Consider the following 22,167-nt stretch of genomic DNA (forward strand, 5'->3'; position numbering starts at 1 on the left):
TATTTCTCACTTAATATATTAACTTAATATAACAATGTTGGCCAAGTCAAAATTTGTTGTCCTTTTCGAGGAATGTGTGTGCGTCAATTAATCACGAAGACAAATGCTCCAAGCAATCACGTATACATGCGACCAACCGTAATGATTTGCTTTCCTTTTCGAGGAACGTGCGTTTGTTAAATACGAAACCTATGTCTATAAATACATTTGTAACATTCAATGCAAAAGCCATAAGGTCATCTCCAACCGATGGTTGGTCAGATTACTCGTTTTAGTCATAGTTCTTTAAGATTCTCTAAGATATTAATATTTTAATGAACAATACATGACCATATTTGCCTCCATCTCCAACTGAGGGTCAGAAGGCTCGTTTTAGCCCTGTTACAAAAAACTGTCTCTAACTGAGGATCAAGGGGCCATAATGCCAAACATAATTTATTATTTAAAAACTACAACTTAAATTCAAATCTAACGGCTAAAAATTTAAAATAAAATGAAACAAATTTTGTGAAATAGAAGTTAATAGGAAAAAATGGAATTTAAAAAAAATATGAAACAAATTTTGTAAAATAAAAGTTATAGGAAAAAATAGAAGTTATATGAAATTTTTTGTAAATAAAACATAATAATGTAAAAAAAAAAAAAATTCAAATGCAATGGCTAGTCAGCTAGCCGTTGCATTTGAATTTTTTCTTAAGAATTCCTGTCAGTTATAATCGACAGGAAATCCGACACATTTAAAAAAATTCTAGCAAGCCTGGGGCTGGTTGGCTAGTTAGCTGGAAGTGGCCAGCCCTCTAGCCCTTTGGCCATTTCCGATTCCACAGCCCTCTGGCCTAGCCCTCGGTTGGAGACGGTTTTCGGACTATTTTCGGCCCTCTGGCCATCTGAACCCTTTGGTTGGAGATAGCCTAACTTGATCTCCACCTCCTTATACCTTTTGTGTAAAAGTTTAATTAAGTTGATCATTAACCTTCTAGTAAGAAATTCAATGCACCAGCGGTCCTTTATCCTCGCACGAGACCTGGTTCGTCGTCCCATTCTCAGAGTGGTGAAGGTCTGAATCCGCCAAATGTTCATAGTACTCTACGAAAGAACAAGAAGAAATCTGAAAAAAATTAGCGAAAAATCATATATACATAGCTGCTGTTCCGGGTTGTATAATACTCTTGTCGAATGAGCACAGTTGCATATATATATAGACATCTTTGTACCAAGTAATGTCTACAAAAATTTGTTCAAGATAAATAAGCGCATTAAAATTTCTTAAGTTCAATTAACATTATTTTATTGTGAAATGGGTAGGTTTTACTAGGGACAAATATCGTTAGAATGTAACAAAAGAAATAAATTAATATATTCTTTCATTTTGTTCTACAATCGATATTTCTGGATTATATTTAAGAATCTAGTAATCCAAATGTATTCTCTTTTATAATATTTATACCGTATTTTAGTTTTGAGCCTCCATCTATTCCACAGGGAAATATCAAATATGTAAAAGGAAGGGCAAATAATTATTCACGTTAGTGCCATCCCTTAATTTTGTTGTGAAATGGGCCCTCAGTTTTGTATTATTTATATTTATGCTATCCCTCCAATTCAAAACCCCATGCCTAATACAACTGATTGAAAGGGTGTGATTTCTGTGTTGTTCGTTCATCCTCCGACGCTCTTTGAGGTAAAAGCACTTTCTCCTCCTCTCACTCTCTCTTCAATTTGAATTCTACTTTCTCTCTTTAGAACTTCAATCTCTTTGTATTTCTTGAAAACCGTCTTTATTTTGCAGATTAAACTGAGAAACTTGAAAAACCCTGTTCGAGATTTTGCTTGAAATCGTGCTTTTGGGAAAATAGCAGGGTCAGATCCAGTACTCCGAGAAGTACTACCGATGATATCTACGAGTACAGATGCACTCCTTTCTGCTTCGTTTTCTTTTGATTTTACTTCATTTTTCAAATTCTTTTTGCATTTTGATAAACATTTTGTTTGTCTTCAATGTTGGTACATGCATGTGGTTGTTCCTCAGGATGTGGCTAAACTGCTCCCAAAAAATGGGCTTTTCTCTGAGGTAATTTATTAGGGGTTTCACTTTCTTTGATTGTAATATGTCCTTTTGAGCTTGTTTTATCTTGGGTTTGTGTAATCTTGGAATCCTTCCTTTTTCTTCTGTGAGATTTGGGTTTTTCGGTTTTGTTTACGGTTTTTGAATGTCCATGAATTTTGAATGGTGGGTTTCTGTGGAATTTTTTATTTGAAGAGGAAAACTATGGATTGGTTTGTTACTTGGTACATGCGTTTATAAGCATCAAATTATGTACATTCCCTCCTACTTAAATGTTCAAATGTATTCATTTATGTATGTTTGCGCATTCACTTCGTATACGTGTGTTAACTGCCATATAAAATACACCCATTTAGATTCGGTCAAATGAATAATGTAGGTATATGAATCGGTCATTTCACACATATATAGATTGATGGTTACATTTAATCAAAATTTCGTGAATCGGTCATACACTTTACGTGATTTCTATGCGGCAATGCTGGTGAATGCTTTATTTAATTTCCAAGAAATTGAAGCTGAGAATACGGTATTTTCCCTTTGCTATGGAAATAGAATCGTGAATTCCGTGGTGCAGTAAATATGAGGCCTAATAAAAGTTTATTTTTCCTTGTTTCTTATATTCATCTGTTCTCAATATCGAATTGGATTTGCATTAAGGGTTTTGTTGATCTGATATTATTGATAATATACTAGGAAACCCACCTGAACTTAAGCAATTTTAGGGGTTTGTTCTGCTTTAGTTCACTTAATATTCACACCTATTAATGTTTTTACTTTTTAAGTGTATGTTTTTAAGTTTTTTTTGGTCTGTGTAAGAATGTGTCCAACATGGTTTTTTTTTTTTTTGCACATCCTTTCAATAATTTAGATTGACTTCACCCCAAATCCATTGACAATTACTTTGTATACGTTAGGGATGGGTCTTCTTCTTCAGCTTAGTGGGCACCATACCTTTAGCAGAGTCTAGGTAATGCGACTGAGTAAGTGCTAGTTTTTTATTTTTAGCATTAAGTTCTCTTAACTTTACCTACGGCTAATTCTTAAGTTTGTCATTGTTGTGGTGCAGGCAACTTGCTTTCTACACCTGACCAACAAGTATAATTTTTACCCTGCCAAGTGATGGAGGCCTGAATTTTTGTATACTATTCATAAATTTTTGTAGTGATATTCATATGGGAAATTTTATTTGAACTCATATAACCTCTTTCTACACTCAATTTACTCTCTACACATTTTATTTTTTAAACTGTCAATATGTCTTTAAACCCAAATTTATTACCTATCCTACCCTCACAAACCCAATCCATATGGAAATTTATCTTTACACCCATTTAGAAAATAAAAAAAAACCAATTTCTCTGGCTCCTCAGTGACTCTAGTGCTTGCTGCAGAGTTTCAAGGCTTCAACGCGCTTGGCCTCTCAATTGTGCGAACAGACTTGAGAATCGATGGCTTGGTGAGCCTCCACTCCCACGCATTCAAACTGTTCTTTTTGAGCAAAGGAATTGTGCTTGCTGGGTTTATTGACACCTAAAACCAGCTATTCCAAAAGGTTCTTACAGCAGGAGATGTGTTTGTTTTCCCAAAGGGTTGCTTCATTTTTATCAGAATACTGGGTATGATTTCACCACTGTTTTCTGGATATGGATATGGTTGACAGGATGAGAAAGGAGTTTCTCACTCGTGACATTGGAAATCTCACTCTTAACAAGAAGCAATTCAGAAAGTTAAAACTATAAAACTATAAATCTCACTCAAAACTGTAAAAAAAAAGAAAAAAAGAAAATGACTTACCAATCAGATTTTTATACAATTTTGTACAAATATTGTTTCCAAGAGTTTAATCATTTCAAATCACTTGAATCTGATCATCAGCTGAACCCAAACCCTCTGTTTCCAAGAATTTAATCATCTCAAATCACTTGAATCTGATCAGCTGAACCCAATATCAAACCCATAAATTTCCTGAAAACGTAAGAATAATGTTAACTCAAGTTCAATAGTTAAAGTAATTAAAGTTGAGTACAGCACTAGGATGTGATCAAATAAATACATGGGAAATGTAGATTTTCAAGTGGTTTGCAGTCATAATTAACCATACAAAAATCCCAACAAATTTGCAACCCTTATGCAACTTCAACTAAGAACTCACCTGTTATCACTTCTCCTGTCAAGAGTAAAAGATTCCAACCATGCCAGGCTATAGAGCGTTAACAGGCAATTAAAGTATAAAGTTATCACCTTTGCCTTTGTTTTTCTTGAACCAAATTCTACTATATGATTCTAATAAGTTCATATTAGCATTAGACATGATACAGAACACTTTAATCAAAAGGAGTGGAAACATGCTTGCAATCAATAAAATTATATCTTCCCAAAATTTTCTCAATATAGTGCGATTGATCAAGAAATATACGATCACATGTTTTTGTAATTTTCATGTCCCAAAATAAAATGAGCCTCACCAAGAAATTTTACATCAAAATGTTTCTTAAACATATTTTTTGTTTCATTAATCACAAATATATTTGAGCCAAAAATTTATTGATCATCAACATAGAGGCTAAATAGTAACATGTAAATCATTCTTTATTTTATAATATATGCACTTGTCAATCTCATTACTTTTATAACCATTGTTAATCATGCAAGAATCAAAATTTTCATGCCACTGTTTAGGTGCCTGCTTTAAACCATAAAGAGATTTAATTAACTCCAATGGTGCCATAAGACTCACTCCAATGGTGGGCTATGGGCTAAATTCCCCCCCAAACTTAATCCAACCCAAGGGGAAACTTTGGGCTAAATGCTAAATGGGGAATTGAGGCCAAATTCCGCCCAAAATTTAGCCCAAAAGTCGGTGTGGGCCCCACCGAAATGTTTGCTTTTCAGCGTTTGGGTGACAAACGCAGCCCAACCCAACGCCCAACGCGTGAGGCTTCCAACCACCTGATCGGATCATATTTATATATATTTTTACTTCGAATTCACTCGTCTTTTCTTAGTTAGTTCCTTATATTTTTGAGCTATTTACATTATTTTTGTGTTTATAGGATTTGTTATGCAAAGAAAATAAAAATAGAACAAGTGAAATTTTATGTAATAAATTCGTCAAAACTGTCTGTGTAGATCAGCTTTTAAATAAAATTAAAAAAAAAATAATGATAAGTCATGATGACGTTTGAAACATCATCATGATTCATGTTTTGTAGAAGAAGAAAACTAACGGCAAAGAAGAAAAGAAATAAATAAAATAGCAAGAGGGAATGGCAGAAAGAAAAGACACGGCAGAAAGCAGTGGAGTGCACACTGACAGATTAAAATAAGCAAAGAAGAATGGAATGCATGACAGCAAGCGGAAAACTAAAAACAGAAAATAAAAGGAAGTGGATGGCAGGGACTGATGGAAGAATAAAAATAGAAATAAAAAGAGGGTAGTGGGAGAAACAGGATGGCAGACACGGGTTGAGTGGAAAACAAAGGAGGTTAGTGCGTAGGAAATAAAAAAATATACAAAGAGTGAGGACAGAGAGCATAGAAGCGGAGAAAGCCAGAGAGAGGAAGGCTGATTGGAAAGAGGTCAGAGAAGGGAGGCGCGAAACAGGATAGAAGCTGCCTTTGGCAGCTTGAGAGACAGGTGGCGGGAGAGAGAAGCAGACAGCTGCCTTGCGGCAGCAGAAAACCGAGGAGGACTCGGACTGGGTGAGACGAGAGCGCATAAAGAGAAGCAGCAAAGCTGCCAGGGAAAGAAAAAAAGGCTGCCTTTGGCAGCGTGAAGGATAGAAGGCAGTGCGCAGGAAGAGGGAATCAGCAGATCACAGAGGCACGGACACACAGCAGATCTTCTTTTCTTGGTTTTATCTTCTCAACCCCACGTTTTACTTTTGGTTTAATTTGATAATAATGTGTAACTAAATTTATTTTGGCTAGAGGTTAATTCAAAGCCATGAATATATTTGTAATATGAATTGATTACCTTCAGTTGTGATTTCTGAGTTGTGATTTAATTTGCTTAACTGCTTGATTGATAACTTATTTTTGTATGTCGATTAAGAATGCATACTTAATTTACATGCATGAATTTGATGCTAGAATATAAGTGAATTTCACCTAATCGTTATGAACTTATATTCACAAGTAGTGAAGGTTGTTATCCACAATCGTGTTAAGTGAATTCTAGGCTGGATTAACATGCGTATTCCATAGTTATGAATGCCTAGTCAATGTTATGATTTTCGTTGAACTTAATGATCTTTGTTGAATGTCTCTATCATACGTATTCCATAGTTAGGGACTTTGATGAGGAATAATTTGGTTGTAATGCGTATTCCATTCAATCCAATAAATCTAGGGAAATCTAAGAGTTAATTTAAGCGGACCTAATTAACTTGGAACATTGTCATTCACAATTTATTGAAAGAACAACTGAAAATCAATTTAGGTTGCATATGTGTCATGTGTGGAGAATAACCCTCTAGCTAGTCCATCACCTATCCTTTCACCTTAATTCATGCTTTTGTCAATTCTGTAATTTATTTAAGTTTAATTTACTTCTCGTCAAAACCAAACCCCCCCCATTATTAAATTATATTATTTAGTTAGTTTTCATTGTTGTTAGTCTTTTAATTCCATTTCCGTCCATTTCAGTTCCTAGTGTCTAAATTGATTGTTTTCATTATGTTGAGTCATTCTAAGTGTGTTTCGAGTTATTAGAGTTTTTAGCCTAGTTTTGTGTCCTTGAGTCTTGTTTAATATTTTTAAATTAATAGATTAGCAATCCCTCCTAATCCCCGGCCTAGAACGATACCCTACTTACATACTTTACTACAATTGTCAAAAAGAGGGTTTAATTTGTGTGTCAAGTAATTCTCACATCACCACCAAGGACCCACCCACATGGGCATGTCAGCCACGTTCCACATGAGCTCCAACGGCTCTTTCCATCCAACGGTAATACAATGAATGAATTTGATCGTCAATTTAAATTATTTACACAGGTGAATACCACAAAATCTTATGTTATACTTAATGAAATTATAAATAAACTCTAAGTGTTAGTGAATCTATAGTTTTGATGGGATACGAATTTTATGAAACTAATTTTAACGATCCAACCGTCAAACTTGTTTGTATATGCTTCTAGATCGCATATGCCAAAAATCACAAAAACCAAACATTCAGAGATTAAGAAATGAGACAAAACTTTTTTACGGTTATAAAACAAAGAATCACGATTTAACGGTTATTTTAACTCTGATTTTGATGATTTTTTACAACTACACTCCTTGACCCTATACGAATACAACGAATGAATTTAATCATCAATTTAAAATATTTACACAAGTGGATACCACAAAATCTTATGTGATACTTAATGAAAGTATAAATAAACTCTAAGTGTTAGTGAATCTATCGTTTTGATGGGATACGAATTCTATGAAACTAATTTTAACGATCCAACCGTCAAACTTGTTTGTATATGCCTCAAGATCGCATGCGCCAAAAATCACAAAAAAGAAACATTCAGAGATCAAGTAATGAGACAAAGCTTTTCGACGGTTATAAAACAAAAAATCACGATTTAACGGTTATTTTAACTCCGATTTTGATGATTTTTACAACTATACTCCTTGACCCTATACGAATACAATGAATGAATTTGATCGTCAACTTAAAATATTTACACAAGTGGATACCACAAAATCTTATGTTATACTTAATAAAAGTATAAATAAAGTGTTAGTCAATCTATCGTTTTGATGGGATACGAATTCTAGGAAACTAATTTTAACGATCAAACCGTCAAACTTGTTTTTTATTAGGCTCTTATTTTCGAGTGTAGATGTAGTACTGAAATGACAAATCTGTTTTAATGTTTTGAAGTAATATTTATGTGGTAATATGTGGTATGTGCAAATTTAAGAAAAAAATATATTTTTCTTAACGGGTTATAACTGGTCATAAGTCACTTTACCTGTTGGGTAAAGTGATCCGACCTGTTATGGACCCGTTAAGATAACAGGTGTGCCACGACACGACCCTTTACGATAACATATGTTATACGAAAACGACACGAACATGACAGACACGACCCGTTTGCTAGGCTTACATGGCATTAAGGATTCCTTTCCAGGCTTGGGAGTGGTTTTTGCCTAGTTTTGTAGTTAAGGAAGGATTCATTCCTTAAGTATTTCATTTTAACAATTTGGACCCACCAATTGTCTTCCTCGGTTAGAATTTTCTAGCCAAGTTTAGCAAGGCAAGTATTATTGAAGTGATTACTTTTTCTTATGCCTAGGCCCCTAAACGCTTAGGAAGACAGACTTTGTTCCAAGCAACAAGGTTCACCTTACTTTCTTTCCTCCAAAAGAAGGATCTACTATCTTTCTCAATGGTTTTAATAACATTTTCAGGGCATTTAAAACAAGACATCACATGATTTGGAAGACTAACAATGTTAGCCTTAATAAGGGTGAGTCTACCGGCTTTAGAGAGGGTATTATCTTTCCAACCAGCAAGTTTATTTTTAACTTTAAGAATTAGATCTTTAGTATTGATGGGGTCTTTTCAGCAAGTGATATTATGGATACCCAAATATTTGCCTATTGTAGATTTGTGTTAGATTTGATGGATATTAAGAATATCATTTCTAATTTCATTAGGGGTGTTATTTGAGAAATAAAGAGAGGACATATGAAAATTGATTTTCTGACCTGAGACATTTGCAAAATCATTTAGGACTTGTAGGATGTTCCTTGTAGCTTTACCTGTGGACTTTGTGAACGTAAGACAATCATCTGCAAACATAAGATTAGAGACTTTAAAGCCTTTAGAAGAGGTATGCACACCTACATTGGACTTTTGTAAGTTTCCTAATTTATTTAGGTGTCTAATTAGAGGTTCCATACAGAGAATAAATAGGTAGGGGAGAGAGAGGCTCCCCCCTGTCTTATGCCTCTAGAAGTGTGGAAATATCCATGAGTTTTGCCATTGATGAGGATGGAAAAAGACGAGGAAGAGATGCATTCAAGAATCAAATTTATCCAATGGTTGTTAAAGCCAAATCTGTGGAGAACAATTTTAATGTAGTCCTAATAAATGAAATCAAAGGCTTTTTCAAGATCAAGTTTAATTGCCATAGCACAAATTTTGCCTTTTTTGTTTTTAAAAGAAAAGAAAAAGCTCATGAGCAATGAGGATGTTATCATGGATGGATCTACCAGCAGCAAAGGCTTCCTGGTTTTTGGGAATATAGTCAACAAGAATTGGTTTTAAACAATTGACCAAAACCTTGGTGATGATCTTGTAGGTTACATTGCAAAGACTTATAGGACGAAATTGGCTGACCAGCCCAGGGTTGTTAACTTTTGGAAAAGGCAATGTTTGTGTGATTTATTAACCTAAGAGAAGAGTTGTTGTTAAAGAAGTGTAAACACAAAAATTCTATAACGAATGAAACGAGAACACGTGTACAAAATATTTGTATTAATGAATTTGTAGGGTTACAATCTCTATTTACAATTTTTCTTTGATTCAGTCTTCAAATTTGATGTAGATGCATAGGTTGTTGATCCAAGGGTCGTGATGACTTGATCTTGGACGAACGATTGAACGGTTGCTTCAAGTTTTCAGCTTGAAACAACGCTTGGATAGTTTTCACCTCTAGGTTTGTGTATCACCTGTGGCAAAGGTGATGTTGATGTGGGATTTTTTTGATTCAAGGGTCTTGGCGACTTGATCTTGAATGGAACGTCGTTACAAGTTTTAAGTTTGCAACAAAGTCTTCAAGGAATTGGCACAAGTGCTTGTTGATTCTTCAAGGGAATGCTTTGGCTTTGGTAGAAAGAATGCTTCAGCTTTGGTTGTACGTTCTCTGAATAGAGCTTTCGCAATGTATTAGTCTTCAAAGATTTGGCAGAGGTTATCCTTTTGTGAGAATTTCGGCCCTTCAGTGTAGAAATTGTCAACCTTATGCTTGTCTTGGAACCTTGTATTTATAGACTTCTAAAGCCATGCCCTTGGGTCAATTTGGCTTTGATTTGTGTCTTGATTCGTCCATGGGAGAATTTAGGCATATTTGTGTCTTGTTTTCAGCCACTTTCCCTTGCTTGGGTGAAATTTATAGGGCTTGTTGCCTATTTTGTGAGCAATCTTCAATTCTTGCTTGTTTTGTGAAGAAGCTTTTGCTTTCTTTCCGATTTTGGGAGCAATTTGGGCCCTTGCTGATTTTAAGGAGATTTCTTCCCCTTTCCCGCATTTTAGGAATGCTTTTGAGCTTCATTTGCTTGATTTGTACCACATATCATTGATAACTTGTCCATTTCTGATGAGTTATATGCCACATGGAGCTTTGTGATGCATCATTTGTATGCAACAAAATTTACATGTCTACAAGAAGTCCTTAACAAGGTTTCAAATAGGACTATATCCCAGCGATTTTGGTAAAAGATTACATGAATGCCTTCAGGACCCGAAGCTTTAAGAGGGCCAATATTTTTAACAACATTCCAAATTTCCTCGTTAGTAACATCTTTTATTTTTGAGAAACAGAGATACACAAGTTAACAATATGAATGAAATTCATAATATCCTCAGCCCTAGGTCTAGCACTAGTAGTGAACCCTAGTTTGAAGATGGTATTTCTTTTCTTTATGATGTTAGTGACAATTCAGAAGTATTTTGTGTTTTTATCTCATAGTTGAAGCCAGTTAGTTCTGGCCTTTTGAGCCTGGAAGATTTCTTCGTTATTGAGGATAAGATCTAAGTCCTTATTAGTGTTCAATTCTTTCTGGAAGGTACCCATGCATAAAGGATTATTCATGTTTTCTTTTTGGAAGATAATCAAGTTCCTTAAGAAGATTTTTCTGGTTTTTTTTTTTTTTTGAAGATTACCGAAAACTTCCTTCTTCTAGTTTTTTTTATTAAGAACTTGAAGTTACTCAAGCAGTTTCTAATCTTATCATTAGGATTGGAAGAGTTGAAGCTGAGCCATGCTTTTTTAACTATGTCTTTAAAGTCATTGTGAGATAGCCACATGGCTTCAAACTTAAACCAGGGACCTCCAGGGCTGTGGTTATAAGTGCTACTTTCAGTGTTAAGAAAGATATGGCTATGGTCAGAACCAAAAATAGGGTAGTTATGCAGTTTGGCATTAGGGAAGTGACTAATCTAATTTGCATTAGCTATATGACAGTTACACCAAGTAAAAGGAATACCAGAGGCATCGATGGAAATTAGATTGCCATCTTTTAAAAATTTGACAAAGTTAACCGTATGAGAATTTGAATCACAAATACCACCAAATTTTTCACTCATCGAAATGATATCATTGAAGCTTCCTATTAAAAGCCATGGATAATTAGAAGGATTATGGGTATTGAGATTAAGCAAGTCATTCCAAAGAAATCCAAAATATTAGTATTAACTTCATTTCAAAATAAGCAAAGGCCGCCAGCCTTGCCCACCACATTAGTAACGAAAACATTAGAGAAATACTTGCAAAAAACAGACTTAAGAACCCTATTAAAGCTAGACTTAGGCTCCATGACACAAAAAACATTAACCTTAAGTAAATTACTAAGAAACTTAAATTGGGGGGCAAATTCAGGCCTGCCCCAGCCTCTGCAATTCCAAGCCAGAATCTTCATCAATCTACATCCTTAAGGTTGAACCTTAAGCCAGCAACTTCATTACCTTAATTGCTTACCTTTTTCCTGTTACCACCAATCTGCACTGATACCTCAGTCTCTTCAGCAACTTCCAGAAAAACCTCATCCTTAACAGTCTTAATCACATTTTTTGCTTTGTCCTTAATAGTTGCAGGACTTCCTTGTTAGTAGCAGTCATGGCTTCAACATCTTTGTCACCAGTAGGCCTCCACCTAGGCACAAGGTTAGCCTTAGACACCCAAGTCTTGTTTTCTCTCACAACATTACCATAAGTCTTTCCATCTCTCCTAACACCACCTCTGTTCCTGCTGGAACTTTTGTTCTTTCTTAAGACAATTGTAGACCACCCCTCGCTTTCATCCATAGCATGATCTTGAGAATGATCCCTAGGATCAGGGTTGTCACCCTTCCCGGATACAACCTCATCAACTAAGACCGGCTGTGGAAAGAATAGCATCACACCTTCGTGCAACTCATTCCTAGTTTCATCACTAAAAGGGACTTCAGCAGGGCAAACAGAAGGCTCATCTTCAAAGATCCTATCAACTAGCAGGCAACCTTCGTTATCCTCATCTGCCGGGAAAGAGTGACCATCAACTCTTCTTCTTCCGCAGTAAAAACAAACTTCAAAAAGCTTATCATAGCTAAGAAGCACCAGGCAGTCATCATCAACATTAACCACCATGATACACTTGAGAGAAAGCCTGAGATCCACCTCCAGAAGCATGTGGACAAAGAGCATGTTAAGGCCAGTAAGAGTGGTATGGTCAACCCTAATGAACTTTCACAACAGGTTGAGTAATCACTTCTAGAATTTCCTCATCTCTATACGGGACTAGTAGCCTAGGAATTCTAACCCACACTTTTAGATTTGAAATAACATTCACATCCCTAAAATGAAGGCTCCAACTCTCTAAATGGAAGATTTGGCCCCTAACGTACCAATGCTTGTTGTCTAAAACAAACTCGAGCTCCTCTTGATTAGTAAACTCAACAACATACCATCTGTGCCCAAAGTGATCTAGGTAGAAAGGGTTCTTAACTCTAGAGCCCCAGGTTAAGCCTAATTTCCACTTAATGTGGTTCTAGCATCAAGTTGTTTCTTAATAAGCTTGTCTATAAGCACCCTACTTTCCATGTATTGGACATTAAGACTAAAGTACAGGTTAGTAGTGACCCTGGTAACCCCATTTTCGAGAATGAAGATACCCCTAACATCCACCACAACAACAGGAGGCTGACTAAGTTGGGGTAAAGCAAAGCGGGTAACCCAGGAGGAGAGCCTAGGGCTAGTGGGGATTCTAGGCTGCCTAAGGGAGGAAGCATCAAGTTGGGAAAGCACAGTCGTGATATGAGGGCATACAAACATAAGAGGATAAGGGACTGGAAGGCTAAATGTGGAAAGCAAATCAACAGGGTATCTACTTATAAAAAACCAAAAAGGTAGGAAGACACCTGGGAGAAACAAAAAAGGTAAAAGGAGTAGCTGAAACGAAGAGTCGCAGCACACAAAGAAACTAGGGAGGAGCGACCAGCTATCAGTAGATAGCTCAAACAAGTAACACAAGCTACACATGGCATTGGGAATAACCAATGTTCTAAAAATCTCCGTCTAGCACCTCCTAGGTGCTAGGCGGCTGATCACTACCCCGATTAATGATTGGGCATTTGAAAATTAATAAAGGGCACATAGACCTACTGAGGCGCCCGCCTAGACTTCCTAGGCGCCCGCCTAGACTTCCTAGGCACCCGCCTAGGTTGTGACTCACTTAGATAGAAAATAGATAACTTTCATTTTGCATTTTTTTTTCAATAAATTGTAAGAGACTCATTGAATACTTACACGAACATGCATTATATGCTTGTTCCTCATTTTTCATTATATTCCAATACTTCATAATATATATGTCATTCTATTTTGTAGTTTATGATGTAATTATATATATTTTAAGTATAAGGAGACACGTATTTATACGAAATATAATATATTTACTTAAATCCACCTAGTCCGCCTAGGCGCCCGTCTAGGCCGTGCCTAGCCGCCTAGGCGCTAGGCCCTAGCTAGCCGCCCAACTAGAGCTTAGCATCTTTTAGAACCTTGAGAATAACAAAAAATTGAGTGATTAAAACCCACCAATTAAAATTAGCTGCTAAAAGATAATGATTGCAAATCCAATTAAATTGAGAGATGTAAGCATATCGAAAGTTGCATTTATCAGGGAAGAGATCCAATTAAATTGAAAGATGTTGCATTAGCCTGATGTAATATCCAGCACGGGGCCATCGCCGATTAACAATTATGGAGGAGTTATTGTCAAGCATATATTAATAATATTTTTTAACTAATTTAAGGCTTATTATATGAAACAGAAAAAAAAAATTAATTTAATTATTACTTATAATATATGTCAAAATGTTCCTACAAGTAATAAAAAAAGTTATAACAACCTAATCACTGGCGGATCCATTAAGAGGAAAGAGGGGGTCAGTTGAACCATCGAATTCCTGTGCATCTCCATAGATGAGTTGAGTGTTGCCCCCTTGAAGTTTGAAGTTATCTTTTGTACATGTCCTCTAGCTGCTTGATAAAATGTCTGAAAGAGGAGTTGTCGTTCTTATTATTTAAAAAAAAAATCAACCTAGAAATTATATTTTTGATATGCGATCAATTAGTGAATTTTCTCAATTGAAGGAATTGGTAGCCTTGCAAAACAAATGGTGGAGACGGGGAGGAATAGAGTATATAATCATGTGTATTTGCTAATCACATTGTGAAAAGTTCATTGAGTAATATTTTTTCTTTCAATGATAATGAAGCTATAATACATCATTTTCAAAACATGAAAATGCATCGTCGACAATTGTAACTTGTATTGTTATTTGTTCTATAAATTAAAGTATACATGTTGATTCAAGTTAAAGAAGAAATAAGACTTTTGTTCAACAAGGATTTGAAATAGTGATTGGCTTGACTCACAAATGAATAAAATGTCCCAAGTGTTGAATGATGGAATTATGGTTTAATTTTCAAGGTTATTATATGTCTCACCAACAAATAATCCAAACATAAAGGAAAATTGTTCAAAATTTAACCAAAAACAAGGAGGGTTCAGCCACTACTGTGGAATTCAGCCCCATGGTCTTATTTTAACCAAAAAATAAGTCTATGTCTAAGATTCTAATCTTCCATAGGTGTGATAGCCTCTTGAAAGTCAGAAGCCTTCATTTTGGTACTCTCCGATTCGTCTACTTGCACAAAGTTTGATTCAAACTTCTTACGACGAGAATGATATTCAGCTGTAACCTTCTGGTGTGCTCGGCAAATACGGGACCAATGGTCATTTGAACCACAGTGATAACACATATCCGCATCCATGGTTTCAGGTGCTTTGCCCTTATTCTTGAAGTTCAAGGCCTTGGGAGCGAGGTTTGGGCGTTTCTGGGCTTTGTTTCCTCCATTGGATAGGGCTTGACTTTGTTGACCTTGGTAGGATGGCTTCTGGCTGCCCTTACCACGCCTCTTTTGATGTTTCGGGCATTGGTTTGTGCTATAATGTGCTTCAGGCATAACAGTTGCCCTAATAGGTTGAGCTTAATGATTCTTCATCAATAGCTGGTTCTACTTTTCAGTGAGAAGTAAAATAGAGATCAAATGAAAACTTAGGGAAATTCTAAGCTCTATATTGTTGCTGCATGACAATATTAGTAGGAAAGAAGGTCCAATAGGTCTTCTCCAAGAGATCCTATTCGGTCAAAGTTTCATTACAAAACTTGAGAAGCGATCGGATTCGACACACTTCAGAATTATATTCATTCACAAACTTAAAGTCTTGGAAGTGCAAATGCTGCCAATCATGTCTTGCTTTAGGCAAGAAGATGTCCTTTTGGTGATCAAAACGATCAGCCAAAGCCACCCATAGTGCTCGTGGATACTTCTTAGCAAGATATTCAGTTTGTAAGGCGTCACAGATATATCTTCGAATGAAGACCATAGCGGTGACTTTCTCAACTTCGCCAACAGGGTTGTCCATCTCATCTTCAATGGCGGGACACAAATTCTTTGCAGTGAGGTGGAGCTTCACATCTTAGACCCACTTGAGGTAGTTCCTTCCATAGACCTCCAAAGCGGTGAAGTCGAGTTTGTTTAAATTCAACATGTTCCTATCACAAAATAAAAGACAAAATGTGATTAGTGCAATGAAAAAAAAAATTAATCCATTCACGTAGGAGTAGAACATTCATGTTCTACTAGACATGTATTGGTTAATATTTGCATGAAAAAAACTTCAGGTTTTCAAATAATGCATGTTTATAGAAACTTTAGGTTTCAAAATAATTATGAACTTCAGGTTCATATGTTCCTGCAGACAAACGCAAATATATACAAAGAAATATGCAACAAGAAAATATGCAAATACAACTTCAGATCTACAATTATATTTGAATTAATTATTTGGACTTCGGGCCAAATTTAAAGTGTGGGTGAAAAAATATCAAACCTATTGGGCCTCAAAAAATAATTAGGCAATTAAACTCGGGGCCCAAAATAAGGCCTAAACCCACTGGTGGGGTGAGTGGTGTGAAATATACGGCTTAGGCCCAAAAATTTGGGTTGGGTTGTGCTCGGCTCAGCTGCAGGCCTAAATAGAGAGGGCACAGATCTGGTGTGGTGGGAATTCGAGACACCAAAGCCACATGGGCTGGTGTCGGGAATTCGGCCAAGCTAAGTTGGTGGGCCCTAAGATTTTTTTTTATTTGTTTTTGGGTGGTTTTATGGTCGGGTTGGGCTCGGAAAAAAAAAGCCCAAAGAAAAAAACTTTTTTTTTTTTCTGGCCCGAGATCATACCAGGCCTAAATTGGGGTCTGGTTAGACCAAGAAGTCCTAGCAGAGCTACGAGGTGTCACTGGAGAAGGTGACTGGCGCCGCCACTGCAGGTGGCCAATTCTTGGACAGGGGGAATCAGGGCACCATTGGTGGGTGTTTTTTACCATAATTACAAATAGGAGATTGAGAAATCTCAACAATTCAACTAAAACCCTAGAAAATAAAATCTGAATTTCTAGAAATCCAATGAGATTCGAACGAATCTTCAACCAAGGGACATCGTGGACGATCTTCAAGTCGTTGGCAAGGTAGCTGAGGTGGCTGGGCATGGCTGCAGGCCATGCAGCACGGTGGCTGAAGGGTGGCAACACCTTCTGGGTGTCGGGTTTTAGGTTTTGGACCAGGAGTAGAAGCTCTAGTTTGGGTTCTTGGCTCGGGGGCCCATCTACATGGATGGGTGATGGAGGTCACAGGTTCAAAAGAACCCCTAGGTTTCCCAATTGCAAAATTTTTCTTTTGTTTTTTTTTTTTTCAATTCAATTCATATACAATTCAATTCTAAGCATATTCAATTCAATAATTTTAATGCATGTACATATATTTGATGCAATTCATGGCAAATATCACATTCTCATAATTCAACAATTATGAGTATAATGCATACACAATTTATGTAGAATCTAAAATTTGAAAAATGTAAAGTTGGATCTTGCATTATGGTGAATGTTCATGCTATCAAGGCTGCAAAAATATCGAGATAAAAACCGTTGTTTTGAAAGAACCTAATTGTGTGATGATATGGATAAATTGGTTTGATGCAAAAAATCTTCAATGTCAGATTCCTAAGTGCAACGTTAGTGCTGATAACGTGTTGTAGCCTATTTTATCTGACAAGGAGAAGGGGGTCGGCGGCAAGGGTAGAGAGAGATGAGAGATGTGTTTGTAGAATCATAGGGGAATTGTGTATTGAGGGTCTATTATCCCCCTATGTAGTGCCTTTATTTATGGTAATAAAAATGAGAGAATAAATCCTTCATCCCTAAGTAATACAAGTCCATATAGGAAACAATAACTAGAATAAAATGTAATATAAAATTTATACAATCACACTTAAACTAGGAAAGTTCACAATAGTTATGTTAATGATTAACTAATGAAGTGGCAAATGCGGGGTCTATATTTACGCTGATGCAGCTTCCGACATTGCACCGTGTGGATAAAAAACAAATAAAAAATTAAGAATAAAAAATCAATTATTGTTGTAGGCCTATTTAATTGAGTGATCTAAGGTTTAGAGAGAGAGAGGAGGCCGGCCACTTTAGAGAGAAGAGAGATTGATTTAATTGTGACGTGTGTTTGATTCACCCCATTGTGCCTTTATTTATAGTAGTTGGAAGGGTAAATACCTTTCCCTTTATGATTACAACATTTAATAGGTAATCTAATCCTAATAGGAATATATAATACTTTCCCATATTCTCTAGGATTTACACAATCACATTCCTATTCCAAATAGAACTGCAACACTCCCCCTTAAGTGTGTAAATACTCAACAAACCATCGCATCAAATCTTCAGCAGAGAAGGTAGAATAGTTGATGAAGTCATCGGCACAATGGGTCATCGCGAGTCTCAAATTTAATTTGAAGTATGCATTTGTAAAAACTCACAAAACCTCGCTATGGTAAAACCCAAGGAATGGGGAAAACCTATAGACTCAGGAGAAAAGTAAGAAAATATGCAAAATGTCTAAAACAATCGTCAAACTGGACGAATGTAGTGAACTCAACGGAGTATGATCATCCCAGAATGGGTGCCTCGTTAAAACCTAGTTAGGTAGAAAAAACCCAGTGGGAAAAATGCTTCTAATCGTAGGGAAAAAGAGTACATTAAGATCATGTGAGTATGCTTCTAGATACTCCCCCTGAGTTAGACATAACTTCTTAAATAAGAGAAATACAAGCGATTTAATTCTGATAATTTATGCATACCGATTCCTTAGACGAGCTTTTGAAATGTAGACTTGGGCAATGACTTGGTGAAGAGATCGGCCAGGCTGTCCCGGGACCGGATTTGCTTGACTTCAATGTTCTGATGCTGTTGCTGCTGGTGTGAGTAAAAGAACTTTGGCGCTATGTGCTTGGTGTTGTCTCCCTTGATGTATCCTTTCTTTAACTGCTTGATACATGCTGTATTGTCTTCAAAGATCATCATAGGAAGGTCAACGACTGATATAAGACCACTAATGCTTCGAATGTGTCCCATCACTTCTCTCAGCCAAAAGCATTCACACGATGCTTCATGTAGAGCGAGAATCTCAGCATGGTTAGACGAAGTCGCAACTAGCGTTTGCTTGGTAGACCTCCAAGAAATAGCGGTGTTTCCAACGGTAAAGACATAACCCGTTTGAGAACGTGCTCTATGTGGGTCAGACAGATATCCAGCATCTGTGTAACCAACAAGGCGAGAATCAATCCTAGATCCATAGGGGGCGGCAACACTAGGAGATTTGTGGGTATAGAACAAGCCCAAATTCGTAGTACCCTTGAGGTAGTGGAAAATGTCTTTGACACCATTCCAATGCCTGTGTGTAGGCGCATTGCTGTATCTAGCCAATAGATTCGCAGCAAAGGAGATGTCGGGTCTAGCGCACTGTGCCAAGTACAATAATGCTACAACCTTGTGAGACTTGAGCCTAAACGTTTATTTAGAGAGTTAATAATCTGTGCATCATTGTTTTCTAAAGTCGTTGCATGATCTCATTATTCTTCGCTTGGTTGCTACTTAGATGGCGTTTCATCATTTAGTTCCAAATGCTAGAACTCATGCCTATTTCATTCAAAGCATGCTATTGATTTGCATAACACATATTCAAGATGAAGTTGTGTAGTGACCACCAAAGCCAAATTGCCGTGCCCCTATTTCATTATGTGTTTAAGTTTAACCCAGTTGAGCCTTGTTAAGCCTATGTTCTTTGTTAACCCACACTATCCTTACCTAGCCTAGTTTTAGGATCATCCATACCCTTGTTCTTGAAGCATAGTAAAACATGACCTAAAATGAACTCTTTTTTTATCAATGTATTGCAGAAAGCAAGTGTGGGGGAAGTGATTCTTGTGTGTGTGTGTACCAGAGTCCTTAGTAAGGCACGGGTAGAGAAAAGAAAAAAAAAGTAAGAAAAAGAGCTCTAAAGTGTTGTTTGTTAAAAAAGGGTCCAAAACATTGAATTAGGCCCTAAGTGTTGTATGAATCTTCCCTTTGTATGTAAAAGTTGATTCTGCATTCTAAAGTGAACTCTAAGTGTCTATTTCATTGCCTTGCTTGCTATCGCTTTAAGAACGTTTGTTATTCATATCCTTTCTTTGTGAGCCATTACCCCCAAGCCCTGTTACAACCCTTGACTTCAATCTTGAGTGTTGTGTGTTTCAATTTGTGGAGTTCAAAATTGTTATGAGCATATGGTGTCACTGGTTCTTGCATCTAAGTAGTAGCATACCATTCATGAGATCATATCTAAACATGCTTAATAACTCCAGAAAATTGCTTCCTTTGTTATAACATATGTGAGTCCCAGTCTCTAGTGTAGGGTGTGTAGTCAGAAAATGTGTGTGAAAATAGAGAGTATCTTGTAAGGAATTGAGCAAATTCTCGAAGGCATGTTACTACATTCAAAACATTATTTTAATTGGTTAATTGTGAACTAGTAAGTAGTGACCGTGATTAAATTTGTGCTCAAGTGTGAAGATAACCAAAATCTGTGGGAATGATGATTTTTAACATGTCATGTGCATTGGAAATCCCTGAAGCAAATGTTGGAAGGTTGTGTTTTGTTTGTTTTGTTTCTTTTGTTTTGCTCGAGGACTAGCAAAAGCTAAGTGTGGGGGAATTTGATAGGAGCATATTTATGCAACTTAGTTAGCTTGCTTCTTGGCATTTACATAGTTTAATTCTAGTTATTTTAGTACTTTAAGCTATTTTCGTGTGTTTGTAGGTTCAAATAACAAAGTTAGCAACAAAGTGCTATTTGGAGCATTTTGGAGCCTTTTTGGGCCAAGATTGGATAGTGCAAGCATGAAGACATGAGGATGGAAGTTTTTGAAGATTTGAAGGCTAGAAATCAGCATGTGTGTGTGCAAGTGTGTTGACCTACAACTACAAATATCCATCCACTACACCCATTCCATCCACTCATTACCAAACATCCATCCACTACACCCACTACATCCACTCATTACCAAACATCCATCCACTACACCAATTACATCTCATTACCAAACATTCACCCATTACACCCATTACATCCACTCATTCCCAAACATTCACCCACTATACCCATTACATCCACTCATTACCACAACATACACCACTACCACCTTAATTAGATGGTGGTCCTCTCCCTAACCTATAAATACATCCACCCTTCACCATAACGAGGGGGAGATCCATCCAAAGACACATTCACACGGACAATTTAGGGATAAGGGAGGAAGACACATTCTGCCGCAAGGCAGAGTCTTTTCTTCTTAACCATTCTACACATTCCCACAACAAAAACACAATTCCATGCACCTTCATTTCCCTTTCCTTGCCGTGACCTCCATCCAACCTAAACACATTCAGCCATTCCCTTCCATATATCTATACGCATCCATTAAACCACACCTTGTGCTGCAACAAAGAGAAGAATGAGGACCCTTGGACGTGCTTGCCATTCAACTTGGATCATTTGAGCATTTAGGTGTTTTCTTTCTTTTGTTTTCAATGTCTAAATTTGTTTATCTTTGCTTTGTAAGTATGAGGAACTAAACCCCCCTAGCTAGGGGGGAATTCGAAACCATGTTCATGCTTGCAATATGATTTGATTACCTTCAGTTGTGATTTCATAAGTTGTGAATTCAATTTGTTTAACTGCTTGATTGATAACTTATTCGTGTATGTTTATTAAGAGTGCACACTTAGTTTGCATGCATGAATATGATGCTAGAGTATAAGGGAGTTTCACCTAATAGTTACAAACTTATATTCACAAGTAGTGGAGGTCGCTTATAAACGATCGCGTTAAATGAATTCTTGGCAGGAGTTTCATGCTCATCATAGTAACGAATGCCTCATCAATACTTATAGTTTTCATAATGCTTAATGATCTTTGATTGTATCTTTATTGTGCTGTTCACGAAAAGGACTTTTGAAGAATGCTTGAATTGTTGTATGCACTTTCCCATCCAATTCAATAACTTAATGAGAACTTGAAGGTTAATTTAAGTGGACTTAATTAACCTGGGGTGTTGAGTTTCATGATTGATCGAAAGAACAACTGAAAATTGGTTTATGTGCAAGTATGTCATGTGTGGAGAAGAACCCTCTAGCTAGCCCATCATCCATAGTTTACCCAAATTCGTCCAAAATCTGTTTTAGTTTACAATCTGTTTGTTTTGTTTTCAAATTCGTCAAAATCAAATCCCCCTTTACTTTAAAGTGTTTTATTAGTCAAAATCTGTTTTGATTTGTGTTTTTAAGTGTCTTGAGTCAAGTTAGAACCTAGTTTCATCCAAAACCATCCCTAGAGTCAGTTTAGAGTCTAATTCATTGTTTTAAGCAGTTTTGAGT

General features: G+C 36.5%; 1 long non-coding RNA gene across 1 annotated transcript; it reads left to right on the forward strand.

The window, feature by feature from the left end:
- The first annotated feature begins 1,544 nt into the window (after positions 1-1,544).
- Positions 1,545-3,260, forward strand: LOC139189125 (uncharacterized). The gene is made up of 5 exons (XR_011572674.1): positions 1,545-1,681; positions 1,790-1,904; positions 2,030-2,071; positions 2,983-3,035; positions 3,135-3,260. It is a non-coding gene; the product is annotated as an uncharacterized lncRNA (long non-coding RNA).
- The last annotated feature ends 18,907 nt before the right edge of the window (positions 3,261-22,167 follow it).

Source organism: Malus domestica, chromosome 11, assembly GCF_042453785.1.
Source record: "Malus domestica chromosome 11, GDT2T_hap1".
NCBI classification, from domain to species: Eukaryota; Viridiplantae; Streptophyta; class Magnoliopsida; order Rosales; family Rosaceae; genus Malus; species Malus domestica.